Below are 25,767 nucleotides of genomic sequence, written 5' to 3'. Positions count from 1 at the left end.
TATTTAAGCATATACTTGATTTAATCAGCGATGGCAGTGAATGGGATTCTTGCAATGCTTAAATTTCAGCATATGCTTAAGTTTCATGCTCAGTTAGATTCCTGGTGTATTATGTCAATGTTAAAAAGTATCACAGCTTAGAAAATCATAATCACATTAAAGCTAGATTCTTTTCTTTGCTTGACTTTTTATTATATGTTCAATATGCAACATTAATATTTATAAGCATATGGAAGGCATATTTAGAAGCTCTTTCCTGTAAATGAGATGCTTGGAATCATTACAGCATTTCTTGGTTTTATTTTTCTTCATCATTTTATGCTTCCTTTTTCTGTTTTCATGATTTTTTCCTGAACTTTTCCACTTTAGGTTTACCATTCCTTTAACATACTGAAAATAAGCAGCATCCTGCCTTCTTTTCTCATTTTGAGCTGTTGTCTCTGTTTGTTTCTATTGACTTCTTTTTAACTTTTTTTTTTTTAAATTGTCAGTGATTTTCTACACCTTTGGCTTTCATTCAGGCTTTCTTTTACTTTCTCTTTTTCATATCTTTCCCATTTTGTTTCTATCTCCATTGCTTTGCCTGGTTTCTGCTATGTATCAACAGTGACAAAGAATGAACGAACAATATCTATGGTATTTTCTTTGCCTAAGACCACCAGGAGAAACTCCAGTCCCTCAGTATTTCTGACATGGTGTGCTTAGTGGAATGCAAAAAGCAACGTACCAGAAGGATACTTTCAATGTCAGACCTGTAAATATCTGCATATCTAGAGGAGTAAGGATTTTAATTCCAAAGCAGAATCTTTACTCACCCAAAAAGAAGCACAGATAATTACCTAGCAGTACATATATTTCCTGGGGAATGCTTTGGAAACATTAGAAACCCACCCATAAATTTTACTCTTTGCTTCCTGGTATTGAAACTATGAATGTTAAAAGTCTTATCCTATCAATGACCTGAAAAGAGCCTAAGAAAAAAATCAGCTTGGTGAAGTTTATTGTCTCATTTAAAGCTCTAACTTCTGAAGGCTGTTTTGTTAGGCTCTAAGGGAACAAGAACATTTGTAAGGTAGCTGAATAGATGTTTTCAATGTTTATTCAGTAGTCCTCTTCAAACCAAGAGGAAGAGGTTTTTTACTGAGCTTTATGCTAGTAGTGATTGGAAATTTTTGGACAAAGTTAACAAAAAGAAATTAGATGTCACAGTCCAGATTTTGTGAGACTCCTCTGACACTGGTTTAGCTGTGAGGCAGAAAAGCACTTAATACCAGACACGGTGGAGATATGAGGTCCTCACTTCTGGGGTGGTCTTCCTGGGTGATTTGTCCTAAAACCAGGGAGCTCATGAAAACCCTGCTGCCGCCTCGTACACCTGATATCCTTGTAGAAACACGTGTAGCCAGACTCCCAATTTCAATACCTCAAGAGCTTCTACTCTGCAGAAAATTTTCAGACCAGTTCAGACTTTTTCAAAAAAACAAGGATTTTTTCCTCACATTGGAAGCATTGTCTTTTGCCTAAATTATCCTTAACACCACCCATTCAGAATTATAAAAAAAAAATAAAAAAAAATTGCAGCAGCAGATCGTTCTCATGTTATTCCTAAGTATGAGAAGATAATTATGTATATTCACAGGATAAAAAAAAAGCAAACTTCTTACATTCCAGTCCTGACCCTCCCTTTAATATGTCACATTACGTAGATTAAATTGTGTAACCTCTGTGTCCCTTAGATTAGCCTTCTGAAAAAGTATGGAATACCATGCTTTGAATTATTTTTCTTTAGTACTTAATGATGAAAGTATGATTTAAATGCTTAAAATTTGCTATTTCTTTTTTTTCTTTGTAAAGAAGGGAGAAGAAAGTTGACGGAGGGATTTTTTTTTAATTGACAAGTACAGCAAGTCTTTCAGTGGAATCTTAATCTGAAATGCTGGTTCTCTAAAGGGATCACTAGCCCTTGTAAGCGCTGCAGCAAGCCTAATTAAAGCAAATATTGAATCAGACAAGATTTACATGGATGTATATTATATTGCTTTTTGATTATTCAACAAGAAGTTCTGCTAACCGTGTTTTCACTGACCTGCAAGAAAAAAATGCATTCCCTTTAGGTTTACTATAGTGAAATCTCATAATTCCTCATTTCTACACACAAATACCCAGCTCTTCCCTGAGAAATCCTTGTAATTTATGTAGAAAAAGGTGCCTTTCAAAGTCTGGATTGAAATATACAAGGAATAAAAAAAATTATTCTTACTTGAAAAATATCTTGGGTTCTAGTTATGATTCTGCCTATGCTCAGGCCAGCTATAAATGTTTTGACCATGAATTCAGTGTAAATTATGTCTGGAGTTGAAAGTATGTCTGTCTTGTTATAATACCCAGGGTTTAGTTTGCCTGGCAGCTGAGGATAATCAAAGCCTTGTTTTGGATAGAATCAGAGAAACAATCCATATTTTGTCACTGATGCTTCAGTGCAAATAAACAAGTAGGACATGGAGGCAATACTATCTTTTCATTTTAAAGGGTATGCTTTAGAGCTGCCTGACACATCGTTTAACATCCATTCAGGAATGCAGTATTCTTTGCTTAACATTGAACATTCATTTCTGTCTGAATTTATCTGAATTCTTTCTTCAGCCAAAAACTAACCTGGATCCCACTGTACCGGGCAATTTGAGAGTGTGGATGTGTCTCCCAAATGGACCCTCTCCTTTAGAGCCTTATGCACCACCAAACAAAATAATCGGTGTCAGAGGTACAAGGCAATCGTTTTATCTAAAGCCACCCACTCCTCTTTTGTTTTGCTGAGAACATTGTGTGCTTTTTATTTTACATCCTCCTCTTCAGATCTGCAGATGTGAAACCTTAAATGCAGGGTATTAAAAAAAAAAAAACCCATGAAAATTACAGAGCTTTGCAGTCAAGCACTATGTGTCTACAATTCTACAAGAGAAGAGTAGAGATAATTTTACATGTTACTTACAGACATCTATGTGATAAAAAGAAAAATAATAACCTTTTTCACAAAAAATGCAAAGATTGCTATCTGCATTTAATACCAAATACTAGAAAATGAAAAGTGCATTAGTTTCTATGAAACAGATAAGTCTTTAAAATGAAGCTCTAAAGGTGCATTTTTATGAATAAAGGAAACTGTAAACTGAATATCAGAAAAAGCTTCCTAGCTGTTAGATCTAGCATAGGTAGACATAAGCAATGACACAACATGAACTGTAAATTTATGAGAAATGGATAATGTAATGGCAAACCAGCCAGAGGAACAATCCTTAAGAAAATCCTCTAAAATCTAAGAAGGGTTCCCTCTGTGTCTAATTCTACAGTTATCTCATAAAAAACCTGTTACATTGCAGTCTGCCATCACACCTTGCTCTTTTTGGGTTTAATAATGGATTGCAGTCAAAATTGTGGCTGTAAAACTTACTTTTCCTTCAATGGGCCAGAAATTCTCCCTCTGGTACAAAAATATTCCTGGTGTAGGATATAGTTGGCCTTATATCTAGCATGCTCAGAAATAAAAATGAGTAGCTTTTCTCTCTGTAAATGTTAGGTTTATTATAAGCATAATATATTATTATTAATTAGTTTCTAATAGCACTTAGAAGTCCCAGCTGCTACTGAAATGCAGAGACGTTCTTTGTCCCAGAGATCTGACAAGATAGAGATAAAAAGTGAAACAAAGAAAGAGATTTGTCTAAGACTGTAATCAGTGAATGAGCTTGGATGAGACCCTAGGTGCCCCGATCCCCATGGACTTTCTGCAATCCACCACTTTTTTGTAGAAGTGTTTTGTGCCACCAAACTGTAAAGCACAGACACTGGAGCAAGGTCTAGAGTTCTAGAGAATAAATTTACACGGAGTTTAGAAAAGATATACTGAAGTGTACACACATTCAAAGGCAGATGTAACAGAAGTGCATTTATTTAGACTCCCACATACACTTAGATTGACATAAGACACATACAATATACAACGCCTCAGCAGGAATAATTAATGTCACGTGCATATACGTATAGCATGAAGAATAGCTGGTCATGTAGCTTTTCTATGGAAAAGGAACTGGATTTACAGTGTCTCAAAATGGGCCAGTGCTATACTGGGAAATATAAATAAGAGTATAACCTACAAGACACAGATGGATTCAGTTCCCTAAACGTAGGCAAGTAGTGCCATTTTAGACACACTGGGATACCTGAGATCTCTGTATGGGACAGACAGATGACACAGAGGAGCTGTATGAGACTCATCCCTTTCTGAAGAAGAAGGTGGAGACCAGATGAGATAACCCTACGCTATCTCTATGGGTATTAGATGGCTACATGGGAGCAGCACACAACTAAAAGCAATTATCTCTGGAATCACTGTTCCAGAATCCGTATCACCTTATTCTGGCATCTACAAGATGTGCTGTCTATACACCCACTGTACACAAATGAGTTTTCCCCAATACAGACGTTGGAGTTTAGGATGCAATTCATTTGGCTGAAAGCAAGCATCCACTTTGTAATGAAACCATTTGTGCCCTGAACACTGCTGATTTTGAGGAGGTGACGAGCTCTCTGGTGAGTATAAAAGGAGCCTATGGTGACTTGCTCAGCTGCAGACATCAACATCACAGAAACTGGAATGAAGTTCCAGTGAAGATGAAATCCCTCCTACTGTCCACATTTTGCTCACAGGGCTTGGGTCAGGCTAGAGAATGTTCAGAAGAATAAGGAAATATGGTCTATGAGAAAGCAGTGAAAGAAATTAATAACCTGATGTGGGAATGGTAGCAGTCTTCAGATCTAAATGGCCACTGCAGTGTGAAGGGTAGCAATCTATTCCTCAGGCCAGTGCCAGAAAGGATCAGAAATAATGGGTTTCTATCAAAGCAAAGACATTAGGAAAAAAAACCCAAAACCAAACAACCCCCCTTTTGAACAGTGTGGATAGGGAAACATCGAGCAGGCTGTCTGGGAAGTTGTGATCACTGGAAATCTACGAGAAGACCTTAAACAAGCATCTGTCAGGACTAACACATCTGCTGTTGATGCCTCTTAGGGCAGGGGGGTAGATGAGATAGTCTCTGAGATCCCTCCCAACCATATGAGTCTATGACACAGAAATGAATAATTCACTTTTTATCTTTGCAGAGATGTGGAAATAAATAATAACTGAAAGTCTAATCTTAGCAAAACTCAGAAGACTAAGAAAAACACATATAAATCATTGGTAATCCCCTAAAATAATTTATACTGCATTGCAAAAGTGCTCAGCACCTAGACAGTTAGGCAGCTTTTCATAATAGCCCAACTACAATTCAAATGTCAAGTGAAAACAGACTTGCCAAGTCTACCAACCAACAGCTTAGAGATTTTCTAGGCAAATTGCCATACGAATTTTGAAAAATAGAGCAAGTAAGGTGGAGAAATAGTCCCTTCTACCCCATAACATGTCAGATCTTTGACTGTACATGATCCATCATTGTGACAAAGACAACATTCGATTAATTTACAGTCAGTTTTATTGCTGAATCTACTTACTCCTAGTCTGTGCTACAATTTAGCATAGCCAGGCGCCCATACATAGAGAAGAAAGGATATTTGAAGTATCCTTCCCCCAAAATAGCCCATGTCAGTTACTAGCATCAGTATTATTAACTCTGGGAGCATGCACTTGAACAAAACAGGGGCTGCCGACAACAGATAAAAAACAGATTAAGAACATTTGTTTTAAAAAGGTTAAACTGTGTATGAATAATTTATTCAAAATGCCCCATGTAATTAGCAATACAGAAATTATTTGGTAATAACTAAAGCATTACTGTGCACTTTCTGAATGAACATAACAGCCTCTACTGTCAATCTATGAAAATGGTATAAGAACTCAACAGTTTCTCAGATAACTGCTTTTGCATAAGCAGCTTTGGTGCTTCTGAAACTATTTTGGCTGGATTAACAGCACCAGGTGCCCTAGATACGAATAGTATTTTTAATTGGTTTTAATATTTCTTTCACTGATTGGTACCAGTGTCAACCTCTGTCCTGAAGGTTTTGAACTACAATACTTGTGCCTAAAGCTTCACAGTTACTTTTCTTGGACTGTCGCCAAAATAATGCATCTCTTTTGCTGTCTTAACCCCATTTATCTCAGGTTCTGAAAAGATGTTAGTATGAAATAGTCATCATTTAAAAGCTTCATTCTCTGATGGCCTTCACCCTTGGGTTTGTGTGGCTTTTGTCGTGGTACCCCATTAGATGTACTGGTTGTTCTTCTTTTCCACCTCATTCAGTGTGGATGTGGGTTAAGGTGTTAACATAAACATTTGAATTGATTCCTTTGCTCCCATCTATGCTTCCCAGAGTGTACGGAAGATCAGAGAGGTGAATGAAGGGTAAAGACAGAGCACTGGTCTAAAACCTTGGACAGAAATTTCTCAAGAAACAAGTGGCAACAGATGAACTAAGGTCCAAGTGAAATTGTCTCTTAAACATGTTCAAATAAAGGTTCTAATTCCACAAGCACAGACCTTTGCCGATTCCTGAAGTATCACTGGAGTATGAATACAGAAATTTCCAGATATTTTTTTTCCATCTCTCCATCTTTTGTACTCCAGCTTAGGCTTCGCTGAACTTGACTGAAGCTGTTTGTCTCAAAACCACTGAAATCCTTTGTTACTTTGGTGCGTATGAGGGGGCTTCAGGGAGAGTTTACAAGTTTCTAAATCTCAGATCTGTGGAAATACGCCAATGCCTAACTCTTGATCTTGTGTTTCAAAGGAGCCTTATCGGTATGATATGTGGTTTGGAGGTGTTGGATCAATGCCACGCGATGAATTTAAAGCTCTCTGCTTTATGGTGGAAAGGTCTAGACACTACAATTGACATATCAAAGGAAGAAATCTGAGTTAAAGGAGCATGTAGGAGAAAGGGGAAGGCAGGAAGGGAAGGATCCAACATGCAGCATAAAAATGAGTGAGAGGTAGCAGGGCAAAACCCAGACAGCTCAATAGTGGACTTATGGCTGGATGTTAGCATGAGACAGAGAAGATATATAAAATACAGTTTTGCTGTCTAACTTTGGTAAAGCTGCCTGGATGGCAAAGGCCAGTTTCTTAACAGCTTCTCTGATTTTCATGTTGTGTAGCACAGAGGATTAGCCATTGGTGTGAGATGCAGAAGAAAACCCTTCCAAATCAGGCAGAGTGGGGATTGAAACCTGACTTTTCCTCTTCCCAATCCTTTATACCACACAGGGACCAGCTGTTATCTGTCTACTAAGGTGCCATAAACCTAAAGACACTTTGAGCAGCTGTGAACTGTACTTTGCTCTTCCATTGTCTGTAATGGAAAGCCTTTAGTCCTTGTTTCTTGCTTTGTCTTTTCTTCCCCTAAGTATTGCAAATCTGTAAAACCCACTTAAGGAAAACTTAATGGGTACATCGCTGCAAAGATTTAGGACTTTGAATTTTGCCAAACATTGTCCAGAAAGTTCTAACCAAATTTACTTAGGAGCTCCTTTGGTATTATCCATTTCTCACTGGCAAGCAAGCCTGAAGAATGCTTTCCAAACACATATGAGTTTTGCTGTTTGGACGCTCAGCTGAAACCATGGTCTTAATTTTCAAAAGTAATGAGTACCTACACAGGCCTGCTGATTCCAGATGGCTGAAGACCTTTGATGGTCTTTGAAAGTGCAGGATGTAATAACCCACTGAACATCCCAAAAGGAGGCAGCCAACGTTGATGAACATCACTGAAAACGTCTTTGTTTTTCTCCTGATTTCTAAAATTCATACCAATGACACTTAACCCTCTTGGGGGGACATGTATTCATGAGCCTAAATTTGAAAACGTAAAGAACTGCAGACAGCTATGCTAAAAGAGGACCAAGGAAGACACAACAGAGTTCTCCCTTGGAAACACGCTGTGTTATTGTGCTTGCTGTCAGCTTTACATTTCAGAACTGGGCATGACACCCCAAGCATGCCTGCTAAACCAAATGTGAATAAAAATTCATATTACAGTGGTTCTGTTACCAGGAAACCTCTATTAACGATGTCCAATTTTGCTCCAATATACATATCTCATGCTTAAGTGTATCGCAGTCTGTATTATTTCTGTGTGTGTTTGTATGCCTGCTAAGATTTATAGTGTATAACCATTCAGTTGACACTGCATTGGAAAAGAAAGCTCTGCAAATACAATGAATGTACATAAAAATCTTTCCTGTAAGAAAGCAGAAGAAACTTCTTTTTACAATATATTGTATGCAAAGCAGATGCTGATGCTGCTTGAATGTTTCATGGGGTTTTTGATAGCATCTAATTTGCCTGTACTATTTACAGCATCAGTAAAAAATGTTCTTCATTTTATAAATGGAAAAATGTCAGAGAACGAAGCCATATGTTTGAGATAGCAAGGAATTTTGTAAGTTCAGTCCCCTTTATACTTTCAGGGAAATGCAATGAAAAAAATTTAAGAAAAAGTAATCAGGTGTACAGACTCCTTGTAATCACCTTTTCAGATCATCTTAGCTCTTGGGCCTGTGATGTACATAAATTTAGTTTATAATGTGGGAAGGAGATTTTTGGAAAGAACTTTAGCTTCATTTCCTCCTTATGGCCACTCCTGTCTGGGCTTTTGAACATTTTTTTTGTCTTGAGGGAATTCTGTCACGTACTAAACATCCTGTTGAGTTTACTGGGAGTAAAAAGGACATTCATAGTTCCTTGCAAAGTAAGGTTCTATACATTGGTTTAGATAGATTTCAGGGGCATGTCATAAATATAATTGTGCATATGTTTGTATCTCCCCCAAAATACGTCATTATACCTCTCCCCTCAATATACCTCAGCTGGAATGACTTTCCACAATCTGTGTTAAAAGGACATTTTTTCAGATGATATATTCATTGTTAGTAAATGCAATAAAAACTATAAGAGTAGATTGTAGAGAATTGTCAGATGTAGCCTGTGGTTAAAATATTAGCTATTAACTAATTTAAGAATCCAGAAAAAAAAAAAATCAGCCCTTCCTGCTAAGTGTTCAGTATAAGAAACATGAAAAATTGTCTAATACAAGTCACATATGAGAGATGTTAAAAGTCTGTCTACTGAGATGTTGATCAGAAGTACTAAGTGAAGTTGTAAGTTATTGCACTTCTAATTCATTTGATTCTCCAGCAAGATGTCCTGGCACTTTCAGCTTCCTTTAAACCCTTCTGTTGTATTTCATCTAAGGTATCTATGTTTCCATACTTTTGTCACATTAGATAGGTATGAAAGCACATTGTATATACTTTTTAAGAAAGCTCATGTTTGTCCAGTATAAAATGAATAAAATAATCTATAGCTCAAGACTCATTGCATGATTTCAGTGGCTAGGTTCCAGATTTGTACTTAGAGCACAAAACTTCAGACCTAAGTGATACTGGATTATTTTCTAACAAGCATCACCCTGTTCTAAATATTAAAGTACATTACACACTGTGACAAACCCCTGAAACTACAATGCTTCATCATGCAAGAGCATCTCACTCTTTCTTTGCTTACCACTTCCACTTGTACTGTTAGTTTTCCAACTATTCAAAGAGAAGCTCTGTTTTGGTAACAGCTTGTTGACAGAACTCCATGTTTTCCCAGTATGTACTTGAAGAAGATTAATGAATCTTACTAACATGCCAAGTCAATCTGTTCCCTTCTGTCAATCAACTCCCATAGAACAAGTATGTGTGTCTCACTGGCTATATTTTCATGCAGATACACTGCAAAAGTTTAATTAAAACGCTAACCACAACTGATCATGAAATACATTTTAGAACACTATTTAAGAAATAATTGGATAGGTATTAGGTAAGCCTTTTTATGAAGGACTTTTTCTTCAAGAGGTCAGTGAGGATGAAAGAAGTAAACAATATGAATAATTTGACAGAATAATTCTTATGATTGAATTTTGATTTCTGCTGTCATCTGGGTCAGCCTGTTTTTAAAAATGATGCCTACTTGCAACACCTTACTTGGCTATTGTCCAAGAATAAATAATTTACATTTAAAAGGAAGCACAGTATCACTCTTACCTTGCTGGCTAGGGTGGGGAGGGGAAGAAATTTTGTAAAGAGGGAAAGGAGATGACAATTTTTACAAGACTGTCTTTTCATGTCAGCAAGCAATAATGTATCAGCCTATACTATGATATCCATTTTTAAAGAAAGAAATTAAGAAACAAGATGGAGATTTCTCCTCCCCTTGAATTCCATGGAGTTCCAGTGTGTGCAGGACACTGCCATCACTGGTGCAAGTAAAAAACTGTGGGGTAGTATAGTGCTGCCTACCCTGCATTACATAAAACCTGAAAAACTGTAGACTTCAGGTCTCAACCAGCTAAATTTGCCATATTACAGGTTAACTATGAGTGAACCAGAGCATGGATCAATTAGCCAGCACAGTCAGAGGTGATGCTGTGGAGGGAGCAGTCTTTTGAGAAGGAAGTAATAGGAGCCAGGGGAACACCCAAGGGGAAGTCAGTCATGTTAAGGGAAAAAAATGAAGGACTGGAGCAGAAGCAAAGAGAAAGAATATGAAAGCTCATCTGTGGAAGACTGAGTACCACCTACAGAGGACAAAACCCTGAAACTCCCCAAACCATTTCTATTTTTATTACTCAAGTTTTGCAGTGATTAAATGCTTTCGTCAAAACATAAAAATAGAAAAATACATAGGATGTAAAAATATGTAAAGATATATGTGTATATGTCTTGAATAGATTGTTAACAACTGTAATTCCTCTTGTACACTGAAGTAGGTCAGCTTCTAATCTGTTTTCTAGTTAGCAAAGAGGTCCAAATGGAATGAAAATTCAGTAGGGCCCAGAAAAACATAGTTAAGGCACTGCAGACAACTTCAACAGCTGAAACACATTTATTTTTTCGTAAACAGTAAATGTTGGTCAATTGGCCTAATATAAAAAAAAAATTAAGAACAAGGAATGATTATGTTTGCAGTGATATTACATTGAGGGAAAAATAACAGTCACATGACCTGTTTCAAAGAACATACATGCAGTCCCAACCCATCACAGTCATTGGAAGAGGAGCCAGACTACTCCATCTTTTCTAGTGATGGAAGGTGTAGCCCAAAATCTTGAAAAAAGTTTCAGAGGACAAAATTCCTGCAGGGTCATGGGGTTTTGTCCCCTACCACAATGAGTGCTGGTAGTAGCTCTGGCACTGTCCAGCACTTAAAAGTTGCTTTTCTGGCTTTTTTTTGGTCCTACATCCATAGGCCAAGAACTTCTGGTGGACCCAGCCCATTGTCAGTTGACTTTAGGTTGATCCTCATATCCTTCTGGATGCAGGCTCTCACTTCAGTCCTCTAGTTGTCTTGCAGTTTCTCTGCCATATCATCTGCTCTTGGTCCACTTGAACAGGCTGAAGTTGCTTGGAACTTGCATGGTGAAAACGTCCTGGATCAATGTCCCTCCTTTATATATATCTGTGAGAAAAAGCAAAAAAACAATCATGTAACTCCTTTGCATAATCAGGAAGACAGAAGATAATACACCACATCAACATCCAGACAGGGACTACTGAGACATCTACCCACAGGTCAGATTTTGTAACTTTGCATCTGGAGCCCAAACCTGACTGTGTTACCTTGGAGATCATACAAAGAACAGGGCATCAGAAAACTACAAGTAAATGTCTGAGAGTCTAGTAGAAATGGCCAAGAACCTTTTGCATTTTGGTAGTCTATAGGTTATGCTATTGGGGATGGAGCCGGGAGCGATGGAGCAGGGAGCAATGCAGCTGATCTGTTTTTGTGTATGAATACACTATTTCAGGAAGAATCCGAGAGGGATGGGTGAAACTGTGCTCCCCTCCACCCAGCAATGCTGTGTTGTTACCTTCTCACTGATCAGTGGCTTAGTAAAACCGTTGCCCAGTGCGGGGGTTATGCAGAAGTAGCCCCAGACTTCAGAACTAATCTGGATCCTGCCATGGAGATGATATGTACAGGGACAGGAAAAATGCAGGATTGTGACGTGAAATGGGATGGGCTTCCTGCTATCATTCACTATCAGGCCTGGGAATACCAGCAGAAGACAGAATTTGATGTGCTGGGTGAGGTACATGAGTGGAGTCTAGATAAAGAGGTGAGAAAGGGCTACTGCTGCTATGTATCACCAGGTAATGATTAACTCTACAGTTAATTGACTTCACAGTCTTTTGGGAGCTAGGTTTCCACCTCTAAAGAGCTCTTGCGGACAGAACCAGGTGGCCCAGTTCAGGCATAGATTTGGTGTTGGGAGAGGGAGAGACAGGAGGACACTGCAGGCTGGGGTCTTCTGCTCAGATCAGAAATGACCAGACTTTTTCCAGTTGCAAGGACTGAAGTGTGTGGGGCTGGCAAAATTGGGCAATAACATTTCTGGTCATGACACAACTGCTCACATGGAGAACTTCCATCTGGCTATGTTTCCATGCCTCTGCTGTCTAATTAAAGGAAGTTTCTGGTTTCATGTAGTTAGAGGTCCAGAGCAAGTTGAGGAGGGCATCAGTTCCTGAAGTGATGGTGGGTGGTTTTAAGATAAAAGGAAACTTTAACATGCTGTTATTGCAGTTGTCATGCCCAGAGCGCCACATCCATCATCTGGTCCCTTGGCAGGATTCATGTGTCCCCCACTCACGTGCCCCCACTCCGTGTCCCCTCCACCAGAAATGTACTCACCAGAGGCCAGCTCTTGGGCTGTGGAAGGGGTCTGGCTGTGCCTGGAGAGATCTGGGAAGGTCATGTCTTGGACGATGACACCAGGTCTGAGTTTGGAAGTGGGCTGAGCCTGAGGTGTGTTGAGGACCCCTTGCCGAGGTGGCCCTGGGACTTCTGTTGGATACTCAGCTCTGCCCTGCTGACAAGAGCCCGTGAACACTTAAGCATTCCCTGGTGATCTGCCATCCAAGTATCCTGTGAAAATAATCTTAAAAAGGAAAAGTGCATCTCACGGACCTAATTGGCTCAGTCCTTTCTCTAAGGGAAAATCTTTTTTTACCTTTTGTTTTTAAACTGAACACTGCTCCATTGATATAAACCTCAGCCTGGCTTCTCGAAGTAGTGTTTAGTTTTCCAAAGAGTTTTTCCATAGGTCTTCTCAGACAGAAACCCACGTCATGGTTCCATCTAAGGGCCAGCCTAGGTCCTTCCCTGTGACCTGCTGTAGCAATAACAACGGGTGGAGAGTTCCTTCACAATTACAGTGCTTTCGTAGAGGCCTGCTGAAAGTGAATAGTCTTGGGATGGGGGGACTGACAGGGCAAGAGAAGTCATGACGATGCTGTTACATCTAACAGGACATGTAAAAAGAGAACGTGAGCATAGTGACCTCACCATGAAGAACTTTTCCTCCCAACTTGCCTACCTGGGCCACTGTAGGCTCAAGCTGGAAAGCAAAAGCAACTGGGGAGTCTGCACTTCAGTGCAAACAGAAACCTAAACGTGTATGATGGCATATATATGCTTGATGTTACTTGAGAGCCTGGTGGCATGTGTTCATGGGGAACAAGAAAGGGTTGTCTCCTCTGATGGTCCATGCATCAGGGATGCAGAGCAAGAAGCTGCCATGGGAAAACTTAGAAGAACTTGCACAGTCCACAGCAGTCTGCTGAGTCCAGGAAAGGAGCAGTTTCTCTGCTCTGAGGTTCCCAGGGCTAAGTGGACTAGAAGAGCTCTTTTCCAAGGTCATAGTTCGCTTTGTTTCCTTTAATATTAGCAATTATTAAAATTTTCCTGTTGAGTGTAGAACGACATTTCAAGATTTTTATTAAGTAGGTCTAAGTATGCATTTCTTCACTGAAATTTCAAGTAGGATGTCCTGAGAGAAGCCTTAGGAAGGTTTGATTTGGGTTTGTTGTGTTTTGTTTTGGTGTGTTTTTTTTTTTTTTTTTTTTTTAAATATTTTTGATGCTTTAAACTGGGGCTTATGCTGGCAAACAGAGGAAATGAAAGGTTCTTATTCACAAGAATGCCTGAGGCACAGAGCATTAGAAATACCATATACATTACTAAAGAGTTTGATAACTTAATTGTGGCATTGAATAACTGCAGAAGCCCAGCACATGCCTATATAAACTGCCTGTTTGTGTTGCATGGTGTGGTTAGGATATGTCTAGATATCTGGTATGCAAGCTTAATGTATGAACTGTTCTTTAAATTGCTGATTATATCCTCAGGCAGGTTTTAGTGAATTAATAGGACTTGTTGATTGGTAAAAAATAATCATGAATCCAAGTTTGCACAGTACTGTCTAACATAAATATTTGCCTTAAAGGTAGTAAGTTTTAAATGAGTGAGTTAAAACACATAAAATATAAGTATAACATGAACAAAATTAGAAAATCTAATTTAGTATTAAAACACTTATCAGAAAATTAACCCTCATTTATGTTCACACTTTTTAAAAATGGAAGGCCAGATGTTTCATACAACAAGTCATAAGAAGAAGTATCAACATCTTATCCCCAAACTGGTTCTCATTCTTCTTGAAAGACATTTTCTTTGTAATCAACTGATATCAATACCTTGATTTATCAGAATGACACATTTAAATAAGGCACAAAACTCTGCGATAGAAGTTAATGAAGACTGAGTGCCCAGGGCATTTTTAACACCTCATTTTTCCTTAGGGAGGTGAGAGAGGTTGTGATTAATTCTAGCTTTTCCTTCTCTGTCTTGTTACAGATCAAGTATATGAAAGTGACCCAGAGTTACCTGTTCTACTTAAAAAAAAAAGGCAGAAAAATACCAGATATATTCTCTATTAGCTTTACTGCATGATAAACAAGAAAAAAAGAATTCAGTTGTGGCAGGTGCAAACTTACTGCTGCTTTTCTGTGAAATTTAAAGACAAGTCTTTAGGAAAGGCCATTCAATATATATTTGCTGAACCTAATAAGTGCAACCTTAATGCTGAAACTAGATTTCATGTCTGCAATGTTACAAGTCTGATACCTGCTTATAATGCTCCAGAATTTCTAGCACTTGGGCTCTAAAAGACATAATCAAAACATTTCATGAAGTGTAACTTGCACAACTCTACTTCTTTAATAATTAAAGAAACCTCTTAGACTCAGTGCACATGCTCCAGCAGGAATGATGCCACTCAGAAATAAATTGCATGTCTGCTTAAGATTCTTCCCCAGCAGTATTAAAATCTGTCCAGTAAAATGATACGAACTAAATTTGCCATAGTGCTAATTTACATTGCCATTAATGAGAACACAAGTTTTAAATCACAGACATAGAAGTACTATTGTGCATCCAGCCTATTTCGGCTCCACTCAGGGTGATAAGGCATTCTCTAGACAATTGTAATTATGAGTAATTTGTAAAAGTAATAAGAACTGCTTTTTATTACAGGCAATAAAAATCAATTCTTCATTCAATTATGTTTCCTGGCTATGATATGATAGCTGCCCTGAGTGAGTGCAACAGGAAAAAAGCTGAGCTAAGTTCTAAGGACAAGAAAAAGACAATAGCATTTAAAAGAAAAAAACTACCAAAATTTCATCTCCATTTCAACTTCTTGTCATAAAGACATGGTAGTAAATGCCTGTGACTATTGTTATAATCCTTCTATTTTTTAAGACCCCAAATTCACATATATTCACGTAAATTTAAGCATAAGTCCAATTCCATTGATTCAGTAGGACAATTCTTGTGGTTAAGGTGAAGCAAAAATGTAAATCTTTGTAGAGTCAGAGTGAAGGTGAAGAAAAGCATTTTGTATGTGATAAGCTTCCATGCAATAAAACTTGTTGAACTCAAAGTTAAACATTAGCTCCAATTTTAACATGAATTAGAGCTCAAAATCACAGATACATTCTATTTAATAATACATGTTTTTTATGCTTCAAAGAAAGGTGTTTATTTCGAATAGAGGCAGCATTGGAGAGAGATTTTGAACAAACAGGAAAGTATCTGGGGACAAGTCCCTGTTTTTAATATCTATTTTTCTTTTTAATTTCAAAATTTTCTATTCAATTAGAGGGGTCTGGAAACAAAATCAAACAAGCGAACCTGTCTGAAAAGCCCATTTAATAAAAAAATGTTGCATATTTTGATTTTTTTTTCATACATTTTTGGTTCCAGGGGAACTGGAACTGAGAAGCAAGTGTGGCAAGTTTCATTTTGGAGGTGGGACCTGATTTTTGCTTATTATCTTAGCCCTCTAGCCAATCTGAGGGAAGGATGGTAAAGAAATGCAGGGGCATAAAGATATTAAGCACACATGTCTGATTAGGTGACTTGCTATGGTAGTAATCATTTCCTCATCTGCCAGAGATGTGAGATATTCATGGAAGTGATAAATTGAGCCTCTACTGCAGAGGGGATTTGAGGATGGGCCACTTTACACTGCTACCTTTGATCTCCCTTCTTAATAAGGAGAAGTGGTACATTTCATTGAATTTTGATTCACAACAATAAAAATGAACCTCACTGAGTCTGCACAAAATGAACCCCCCTATAAAGACTATTTAATAGGCAAACTGTTCAAGGAGTAGATGAATCTAAAAGTTTATTGGGGAGCCCAATTTTTACAACCTCTCTAGCATAACACATTACTACTAAGATAGCAATGAATGTCAGCTGAAGTAAAGAGTAATTTGTGGAGCATTTTATTAAAAAAAAATCCATATAAAATATATACTCTGGATCATCTTCTTTTCTTCTTGGCTTCTATCTCCCTTTTCTTTTAAATTGTGTGTATTTTAGAAATTTACCTTCTTCTCTTGAGTTCTGTATGTCAATTACTTAGAAGGAATAAACGGATGAATAAGAAATTTTCTGATTAACATTTATTATAAAATTCCTAGTTTATGAATATTTGGGAAGAGTCAGTTTTATGACATCATGGTAACCTCAAATTTGTAATGAAGATTTCACATACTCCTCTGAAAAGTGCTGTGCTAGTTGGCAACTTGTACTTGTGACAGAAACAGAGCTACATATTTCATAGGCAAAAGACACAAATTTCTTATTTTTCAAAGTTAGTTGATGGAAGACGCAAGAGGATGAATCTCTTCATATTCAGCTGGGGATTTCAAGGTACCTTGAGGAAAGTGATCCACCTGAGAAATCCATTTCTTCCACCATTTGAGTTCTACATGAATCAATACCATTGAGTAAGGCTGCACACTTGCCAGTTAATAACACGCTTGAATGAGCCGACAGCATATCAATATGTTGGCAGCTTCGAGACATCCCCTTTTAGAAAACTCATATAACACTTATGTTCATTAAAACAATTAGCCAAATCCATAAAATGCTCTCATATGTATATATGTAGATGGTATATCTTGGGGATGGATTCATTTTAGTGATAGCTATTTTGCTTTTCCAAGAGATTCCCATTTCTTCCCATTCTAAAAGGCTTCTGTTATTTTAGTCCAGAGTGATACATAATTAACTTTTAAAAGTTCATCTTGGCTTTCTGCAAGGTTAACACAAATATGTTTAAATCAGTTATATTTAGGAAGAATTCTACAGTCTTGGGAAAGCAGATGCCAACACCTCTGCTTTACCATAGCTAATTTTAGGCAATTAAGCCCAATCTACCTTTTCCATGTTACTTCTTTCCAAGGAGTAAAGTGAGTTTGGTTCAAAAAGCTACACATCATCTGCATGAAGAGGAGTGTCACATTTTCCCCCTTGTCCAACCTTTACTCCTTTCAAGCAGAAGACTCTGCTGATGTGTGGTTACCCCGGGTGAGCAGTAAAGTGACATCATGCAACCGGATCACTGGCCCTGCTGCTGCAGTCAGACCTTGCTCTGCTCAGCATAATCCATCTGAAGAAGCTCCATTTCCTTGAATCCTCAAGCAACTTGTAGTGTTGCACCCCCTTGGCTCTCCTGGAAGAGTAAGAATTCAGTCTAGCTCTCGAATGAATTCAAATGGATTGCTCTTTGGCAAAGATCCATGGAAGTAGTTTGAAAATATCAGCGTTTTTAGAGCAATTGTCTCTCTCCCTCCTCATGACAGAAATGGGGTATGAAACCACTGGGCCTACATAAACAGCCATGAAGACACAATAGAGACAGAGGCTACTAACCTCTAGACTCAAAAACCTTGAAAGCAGAAACTCCGTTTGGTTTGAACAGCACAGCTTTCTAGGGCAAAATGCATGAGATTCATTCAAAGAAATGTAGAAATCTACAACACAGGCATCTAGTGTGAACTAGCAGTCTAGAATCTCGGTTTAGTCAAAGAAAGAAATAGGTGTTTCACGGAAACAATATCATCCCGCAGTAGATACCTGAAATGGGTCATACCCTAAAAATGCCTGATTTCCTTTACTGACTATAAAAGGGAACCTAGTGTGACGAGCTGGAATGGAGATCTCTACACTGTGGTTCTATAAATTTGGGTGAGATGAATCCTGCTGTGGGTGCCTGTGGTTCCTAGCAAGTTCAGACATTCAGACATTTAAATACAGCCTTTGCTTGGTTTTATGACATTCTGTCATTCATGATCTAAAAGATAAATGTAAAAGGGAAAGCCCATTTGTATTTAACATTTCCTGCTATATCTGAGGCTTAATTCCTGCCTTTTCTTTAAAGGTGTATGTAGTATGTCTTGAAATACACCTTATGTCCTCCTTGACAGATATCAGAAAACTTTCTGGCTGTCTCGATTCTGCTTTATCTGTGATAACTGATGTATTTGTTCCAACTGTAAAAATAATGTGAGGGCTGGCTTCAAACATTCACAGGACCTTCCTGTAAATCTTTCAGAAGTCTTCTACATTATCTTCTCTGCCATGACTTCTATACCCTCCATTTTTCTATGCACAATCTTTCCTTTCTTCCTCACTACTTCCTGACTATTGCATTTTGCAGATATGTTTCTAATTGCAAGATTTTACCACATTTTTCTCTAGATCGCAACTGATACCGCCAATTGGTTGGCCTTATTCTGTCTTGCTTGACATCCAGGGGTTATTTTAGAAAAGTTCTTTCCAAAATTAAACCGCCAAGTGCATTAGAAGTTTTTCATCCTTCTTCTTGGCTCTCCATCATTCTGGATGCCCTGCACTTTCTTGAGTTACAATTTCCAACCACAATTTTTCTTGGGAATAGCTTCTCAAAGCACTGCCTTTAGAGAAACATCCAATTCAAAAGTGAGGAAGGTTCTCTTAGGAAGAAGAAAGAATCAGGGAATTCTGTACTGAACTGGAGTACAAATTTACTACCCACATCAGTAAACGCAGCTTCGTTCCCTTTAATCCTTCACAAAATTCTGATTTTAATCAAGTAAGTTTGGAATAGAATACCTGCTAAACATCAACATGGCATATTTAGGCTTTTAGAAAAAAATCAGGGTGGAATGTTATAGTGAATAAACTATTTTTCAGAGTGCCCAGCTCCAGTGTCAACAAGAGGGCATGCTATCCTTCCTTCAGCAGTGAGTCTGAAAAGGACTGACATAACCTAACCCCAAAAGCTCTCCAATGCAAATTTACTGTCATAAAAGTGGGTGCTCATTATACTGACAAGACTCAGTTTTAATATTGGCAGGTGTAATGCAATCTTCCCCTACATCATGGTTCCTCAGTCCTGAGCTACACCATCCTTGTTATTCCACTCCTGAAACTCTCTTAAGTAGAGAACTTAGCATTTGCATAAATTCCCTGAGGATCTAGGAAGAAAATGTTCCAAGGCCCTCCAGGGCTGAGTGTGTATGGTGAAGTATATGAATAAATCTGTCAGCTTCGAATCATTAGGAATGGATGGCTTTAGGGTTGATTTTAAATGGGTGCCGGTATATCTCAGGGTTTTGCTAGAGACAGAGGATGGGCAGGATAAGCTTATATTATTCTTCTTGTTTGGATAGGGTTAATGGGAGGGTTACCAGGGATTGTGTGGGAGTTAATTGTATTAACAAGGAAAGATAGAGAGCCAAGCAGCGTCTTCTGAATGTCACAGCCATTTTTTCCTATTTTACTGCAAGCAGTCTAGGTGGCATAAATCAGTACTGGCTCTGTTTGAATTTATAAAATGACTTCCAACTGTCTCATAGTATTTATCTTTTCCCTGTGAATTGAAGACAAATCATATAGGTGGATAGGAGGCAGTGCTGTAAAGCACTGAGTTTAGGTATATATTATCTCAAATGTATATGTGCTGGTCTTGTTAATGGGAATATAGACTATTGGTACAAGTCATAGAGAAGTAAATCACCTTACCTTGTCTTAGAAGTCTGAACTTTCAGACTGAATTACATAGAGTATGGCCAAAATACCTTTCAGGCCCTAAGGTAAGGAAGGATAGTCTTGTGTTGTCAGTCTTAGCTTTGAATGTGATGTGCCTGGCTCTCCCTAAGATTCTGTGTGTGATCTTCTGTACATTTAGGCGAACAGCCTTAAAAAAGTCCATGAGATCCGTTATTGAAACACCTAAGGTTTGATTTCTTGACGTGCTAAGCACTTCAGTCTACACATTATTTGACCAGGAGTTAGAGTGAAAACCATTTCTGAAAGTCAAAGTTGCTTGACTGCTGTTGGGTTTACAAAACACAGGTAACAAAAAGGCCCTCACGTGCTAACTTAGTTGCCAAAAAATGCTTAAACCAGCAGAGCTAAACATAAAAATACAATTACAGCTTGAACTGAAAAGCAAAAGCTGTAACTGGGGACAAGGACAAACTCTTTATCTTCTGTGGATCACATTGGCACTGAGGAAGACGAGTGACACATACTTGCTGTACCTTGCCTTCAAAATCTTTGTCTCAGACTCAATATATTGGAGCAATGATACTTAAATAGTATCATTTATGAGGCTTGCCAGGTTGTCATGTCCAGGATGCCCCAGAAGAACTGGTATACCATTGTGCTGTGTAAGTGAGTTCCTCACTTACTTTTTCAGTCCCCAGTGTGTCTAGTAATCCAGATAATGTATTGTGAAGTTGCACTCTCTAATGGTGGGCTCATTTGGGTATGATATCAAATACATATATATTTAAAAAAAAACCACAACAAACCTGAGCTTTAGGAACAAGGGAGAGCACATATATTGTCTGTGAAATACTATGTGCATTAGTCTTTTGCATAAACAAATGATATCAGAGATCTTGCCCAAGCTTAAGTGAGCAGATTCTTTGTCGTGTAGTAAGATGCTCAGCTTTTCTAGTAGACTACAGGAAATATTCCTCAGCTACTAACTTGCAGCAGGTAGAGATTCACCTATGAGCAGTCAGACTTATGGACACAACACATCTTGGCTTCTCAGACAAACTCCATACTGCTGCACACGATTAGCTGTTACAGTGACATGTACATTAAAACTGCTTCAAGGTGCTAATCTAAAACAGGATTTTTGTCTTTTGACAATTGTTCAGCAAGAAAAGGTACAATTCCTTGCTAACTACACAGCTTTGGTAGAATGGGATATTTCCCTTTCCTGTTATTGCCACACTGCAGACTCCATTTTCTTTAGAAAAACCTCAAGAAGCAGTACTCCAGTTTTGAACTATTGCCATCAACTCTCTTAACAGCAGACTGCGATATTTTTGTTTTAAATACATGAAAAGTGAGCAAAAGCCATAGGTGCAGAAAAACCAAGAACAATTTAGAGATGACTGCAGTAATATTAAGTACTCTGAGTTTATCCAGTCTGGAATTTTCCTCAGGAACACAAACAGACACAACTGTAATAAGAAATTTTTAAATTATTTTTCAGGCATATTCTGTAATCTGTCTATTAAATATCTCATTTTCAATAGAGATAATTTAATATAAACTAATAATTCTACATAAACAAAGAATCTGCGAGTTTCTGTGACTATTTTTTGCTATACCATTAAATAGAGATTTCTCTTTTGACTGCTAGACTGTTAATTGTGTTCTGACATTTTGGTCTCATCCATTTTTTCAAATAGTTTGTTGCAGCTGTGAATTTTCTGGCAAAGCAGGGTTCTGTGGAAAAATGCCAATTCTTCTTAAATATGGTGCTCTGAGAAAATATCTCCTTTTTTTTTTTTTTTTTCTTTTTTTTTTCCTTGAAATTTTACTAATGCAGGTTTCTATCAGAAATGAGCTTGGCCTTCTGCCAGATTATCTGATAGAAGCCCAGATCTTCTGTGGCTCTGGGAAGCCTCAGCACATCAACTGCATTCAAAGCAAAGATATTATGGCTCTAGGCATCTTCAGCTTCAGCACGGTTCGGGCATGTGGGCTGCTTTAGGAACAGGGAATCTAGAGCACCTCAAGGTTTTAAAAGGTTCTGCACTTCCCGGGAAATGCCAGAAGTCTGGCAACTGAGAAATGCCCCCCCCAAACAGCGTAAGGACTGAATGGGATAAGGGATATGAAGAAGGAAGGTAGTCAAGAATGAAAGACGTTCAGCGAGTTTATCTGACCTGGACAAGACGGAACTCACAAACTTGTCACATCCTGAGCTGGAAAGCTCTGAATTTTCCCTATTCTTTTATTTATTATGACACCAAGCGGTAACTTTCAGCTTTTCTGGAGTCCTGGAAATACCAAGATGAGCTTCAAGGTCCAGAGCTCTGGGGCATCTCAGCCTCACAGAATTCCTTAGATTCTCCATACTGTTGTGTATAGGAGGCCTGGACATCCTTATTTCTATTCCATTGTTTGATTTTAGCACATATGTAGAGATTCTGCCTTTAGTTTTTAAACGTATTTCTCCTTAAAATAATGCAGAAAAAAGGAAAAGGGAAATGGAAAAACAAGCCAGCCACTGGTGACTGATTAATTTCCTTTTGACACATTATTTTCCTGTTTTGTTGGAATAGCATAACATTTGCATGAACATGAAATCCAGGAACATGGGCTTTTAATAATCAAACTGCTAACTTAAGTGTCATAGCAGTATTTGCATGATTAATGAAAGGTGTTTATACAGCCGCTTCTTCTGTTTCATTTCAGCAACTGTGCAAAACTACGTACAGAGAGTATGACATGTTGCTCCCTTTATAGAGCAGTCTCCATATGTTCATTAAGGTGGAAAAAAAACAAGGAAGCTAAATGCAGGTGTCAGCTGAAACCTGCAGAGGATCACTGCTTCACTGGATTGTGCTTTCTTCTTTGATTTGCAATTAACATATTTCTGGACTTCAGACATACTTCGTCTATTGTCCCTGGGGTATCAGCATTTTGTTTACGTGGTTTGATTTCCTTCTTCCTTTTTTTTGCTTTTTAAGGGTTATATTTTTACTGACACAAAGAAAGATGTCTGAGGGCAGCAAAGTATTCTGCTGCATTCGACTGCCAAGTGATGGCATATTAGGATATTTGCTTCTCTCACTATTTTTTTTAAAGCACACAGTTATCTTTATGCTGAGGACCTTGAAATCTCTTGGGAAGACCATCTTAAATGAGGAATCAAAACATTTCAAGCTTCTCATCACAACTGCAAATTGAAAAACAAGCACTTACACACACCACATTCACTCACCTAACTGAGGGACTTTCTTCAGCCTGTATTTAATGACAAAATGTAGCAAATTTTTGCATTTGTACCATAAGTGACAAGGTGCATTGTATGGGGCTGAACTATTGCAACCATCCCAAGAGAAACCAGTATGGCAAAGTTTGAGAAAATCCTCTGACCTCACCTTCTCCCTCTTGCCTCCTCCCTCTCTCTCTTGATTACCTCTGCTGTGTCACTACAAAGGAGCAAGCAATGTTAATGTAGTGGGGCTCCTGCCTTGACTTGCGAGGTTAGAAACCAGAAAAAAGCAGCTTAAAACCTTCTTCGGTAGTGGCCTCCAAATTCTTATCTTCATGAGAGTGAGTGGTGAGAATAGCTGATGGCTGGACAGAGTTGCCACCGGTCATTATTTCTGTCCTCAAGCTGGCCAGAAGTCCAGATGAGAGAGGCTGTTCGCACACTGGCAAGACTTGTGGTGGTATTTGAAAGGAGGTAGTTGTCATGCTTAGCATTTCCATGTTGAGAAGCTAGCGCTCCTACTTGGAGGGGGAAAAGTTAGTCACCTAAAACCCTGGGCAGAGGGGGAAGAGAGTTTCCCAGATTAACATTAACAGTAGGCAACGTGCTAACCAAAAAACCATGGAAATAGAGAGCTAAGGATGTGCCATGGGTGAGTGAAGACATTTTTTCGGGACTCACTGTTATCTCACAGACTTCCTTCATCCTATACTGTTTATGCTGGTAGAAATGTCAGTACATCCTGGTAGATGCATGCATCATCTATTTCTTGGATATGATAATATCAGTAAGGCTCATTTCTGTGTACTTCACATGGCTTTCTTTTGAAGGTCCCTGTCTCAGATTTTTAATATCAGCTTCGTCTATAAATATGGGACTGTATTACATGCTGTCTTGTATATGTCCTTTTTTTCTTTTGCCCCTTTGCTGACTTAATTGGGATTATGGTATGACCAAGGAAAGGAATCATAGGAATTGTCCTACTGTTTTCACTCTCAAGTCATGTCTTTATCCAGTGTAGCCCTAGAAGCTTCATAAAAACATTAAAGAAACTGAAACTTGATGGAGAAAGTTACCCCTTCCTGAAACACTCTAATCTTTTCCTAACCTCTTGTAATTGGAAGTTGATTTAAGAGCTGGAGCTTCTAAGGTGCAAAATATGCCTTGACCTTTACCTGTTATTTCCAAGGAAGTAAGGAGGTGAATACATTAAAGGAGAGCAAAACTTAAAAACTTTTTGTTTAAATACAGAAACCTGTTCTGTTTCAGGATGTGTGCAAGTTGAATAAAGGATTGTCTTGATAGCTCTGCTGAGCTAGAGATGTTAGAATTCAGTATTCCTATATGGTGCTGGATCTGTGTTTATACAGGGTAACATTTTGCAGAAGGTTCATACAGTAAAAGGCTGCTCTGGCTGGCATGACATGGGCCTATTAGTATGGGAATACTCAGTATAGCAGCTGCTTTTTGCAATCATAGTTTTGCACCTGATGTATAATACCCTCCTCAAGAAAATGATTAGGCAGTAGTTCAGGTAAGAGATCTGCATGTTAAACAGCTGAGGTTGCATTGGGCTACTGTATCTGTGCAGAGTTACTTGCTGGTAAAATGAGCTCATGCGTTAAACTTGGGAATTTTTCTTACTCCAAAAGAGCCCAGCTCATAAAACAAAAGATATCAGAGTCTGGGTATTTTCCTCTTAACTTATCAACAACAAACTTTGGAAATGATGGTTTCACATATGACAATCATATGTTCAAGAATGAACTTATTTTTTTATCTCATGAAGATCTTACAAACCAGGCACTTTGAGAATGGCCTGATGGAAATCCATATATTCTTTATTGCATCTTTAAAGACTTGCTGTCCCTTTAATTGTTGTTTATGCTTCTTGTCACCTAACTTTCCAGTTGAAAACATTTTACTGATCCTGTGCTCAAACTTCACCGTTTTCCTCTCGTCTGGCTTGGTAAGGAAGGTGGGAGTGCAAATGGAGATTAAAAAAAGCTGCAAATTTGTTTGCAGAGAATCTTTTTATGGGGCAACACTTGTTGGTCAGTGACAGCTGCTGTTACAACAGCTCAAAAAATACAGAACATCTCTTTGCATAACAACATCTTAAACAGATTTCAGAAATGCAATTGACAGGGGACAGCATAAGCCTGGGTGCACTCAGCTGTCTGTACTACACTTTCATGTACACTTTTCCTTTTTAAAAACCAGTATTTAAACATACAGTGGCCACAGTAATTTATGGAGCAATCCCAGAAAAATTCTAAATCAGGATTAGTGTCTATT

At 38.3% G+C, this 25,767-nt stretch overlaps 1 long non-coding RNA gene across 1 annotated transcript in view; it reads right to left on the bottom strand.

Annotated features, from left to right (window-relative positions):
• Positions 1-11,031: 11,031 nt before the first annotated feature.
• Positions 11,032-25,767, bottom strand: part of LOC138688932 (uncharacterized) — a 41,515-nt gene continuing 26,779 nt past the window's right edge. Inside the window, exons 2-3 of the long non-coding RNA XR_011327708.1 lie at positions 12,735-12,968; positions 11,032-11,498 (exon numbers count right to left, since the gene is read on the bottom strand). This is a non-coding gene — a long non-coding RNA (uncharacterized lncRNA). The remainder of the gene's footprint in view (positions 11,499-12,734; positions 12,969-25,767) is intronic.

Source organism: Haliaeetus albicilla, chromosome 14 (genome assembly GCF_947461875.1).
Source record: "Haliaeetus albicilla chromosome 14, bHalAlb1.1, whole genome shotgun sequence".
Lineage (NCBI taxonomy): Eukaryota > Metazoa > Chordata > Aves > Accipitriformes > Accipitridae > Haliaeetus > Haliaeetus albicilla.
This window is presented reverse-complemented; position numbering and strand designations above follow the sequence as displayed.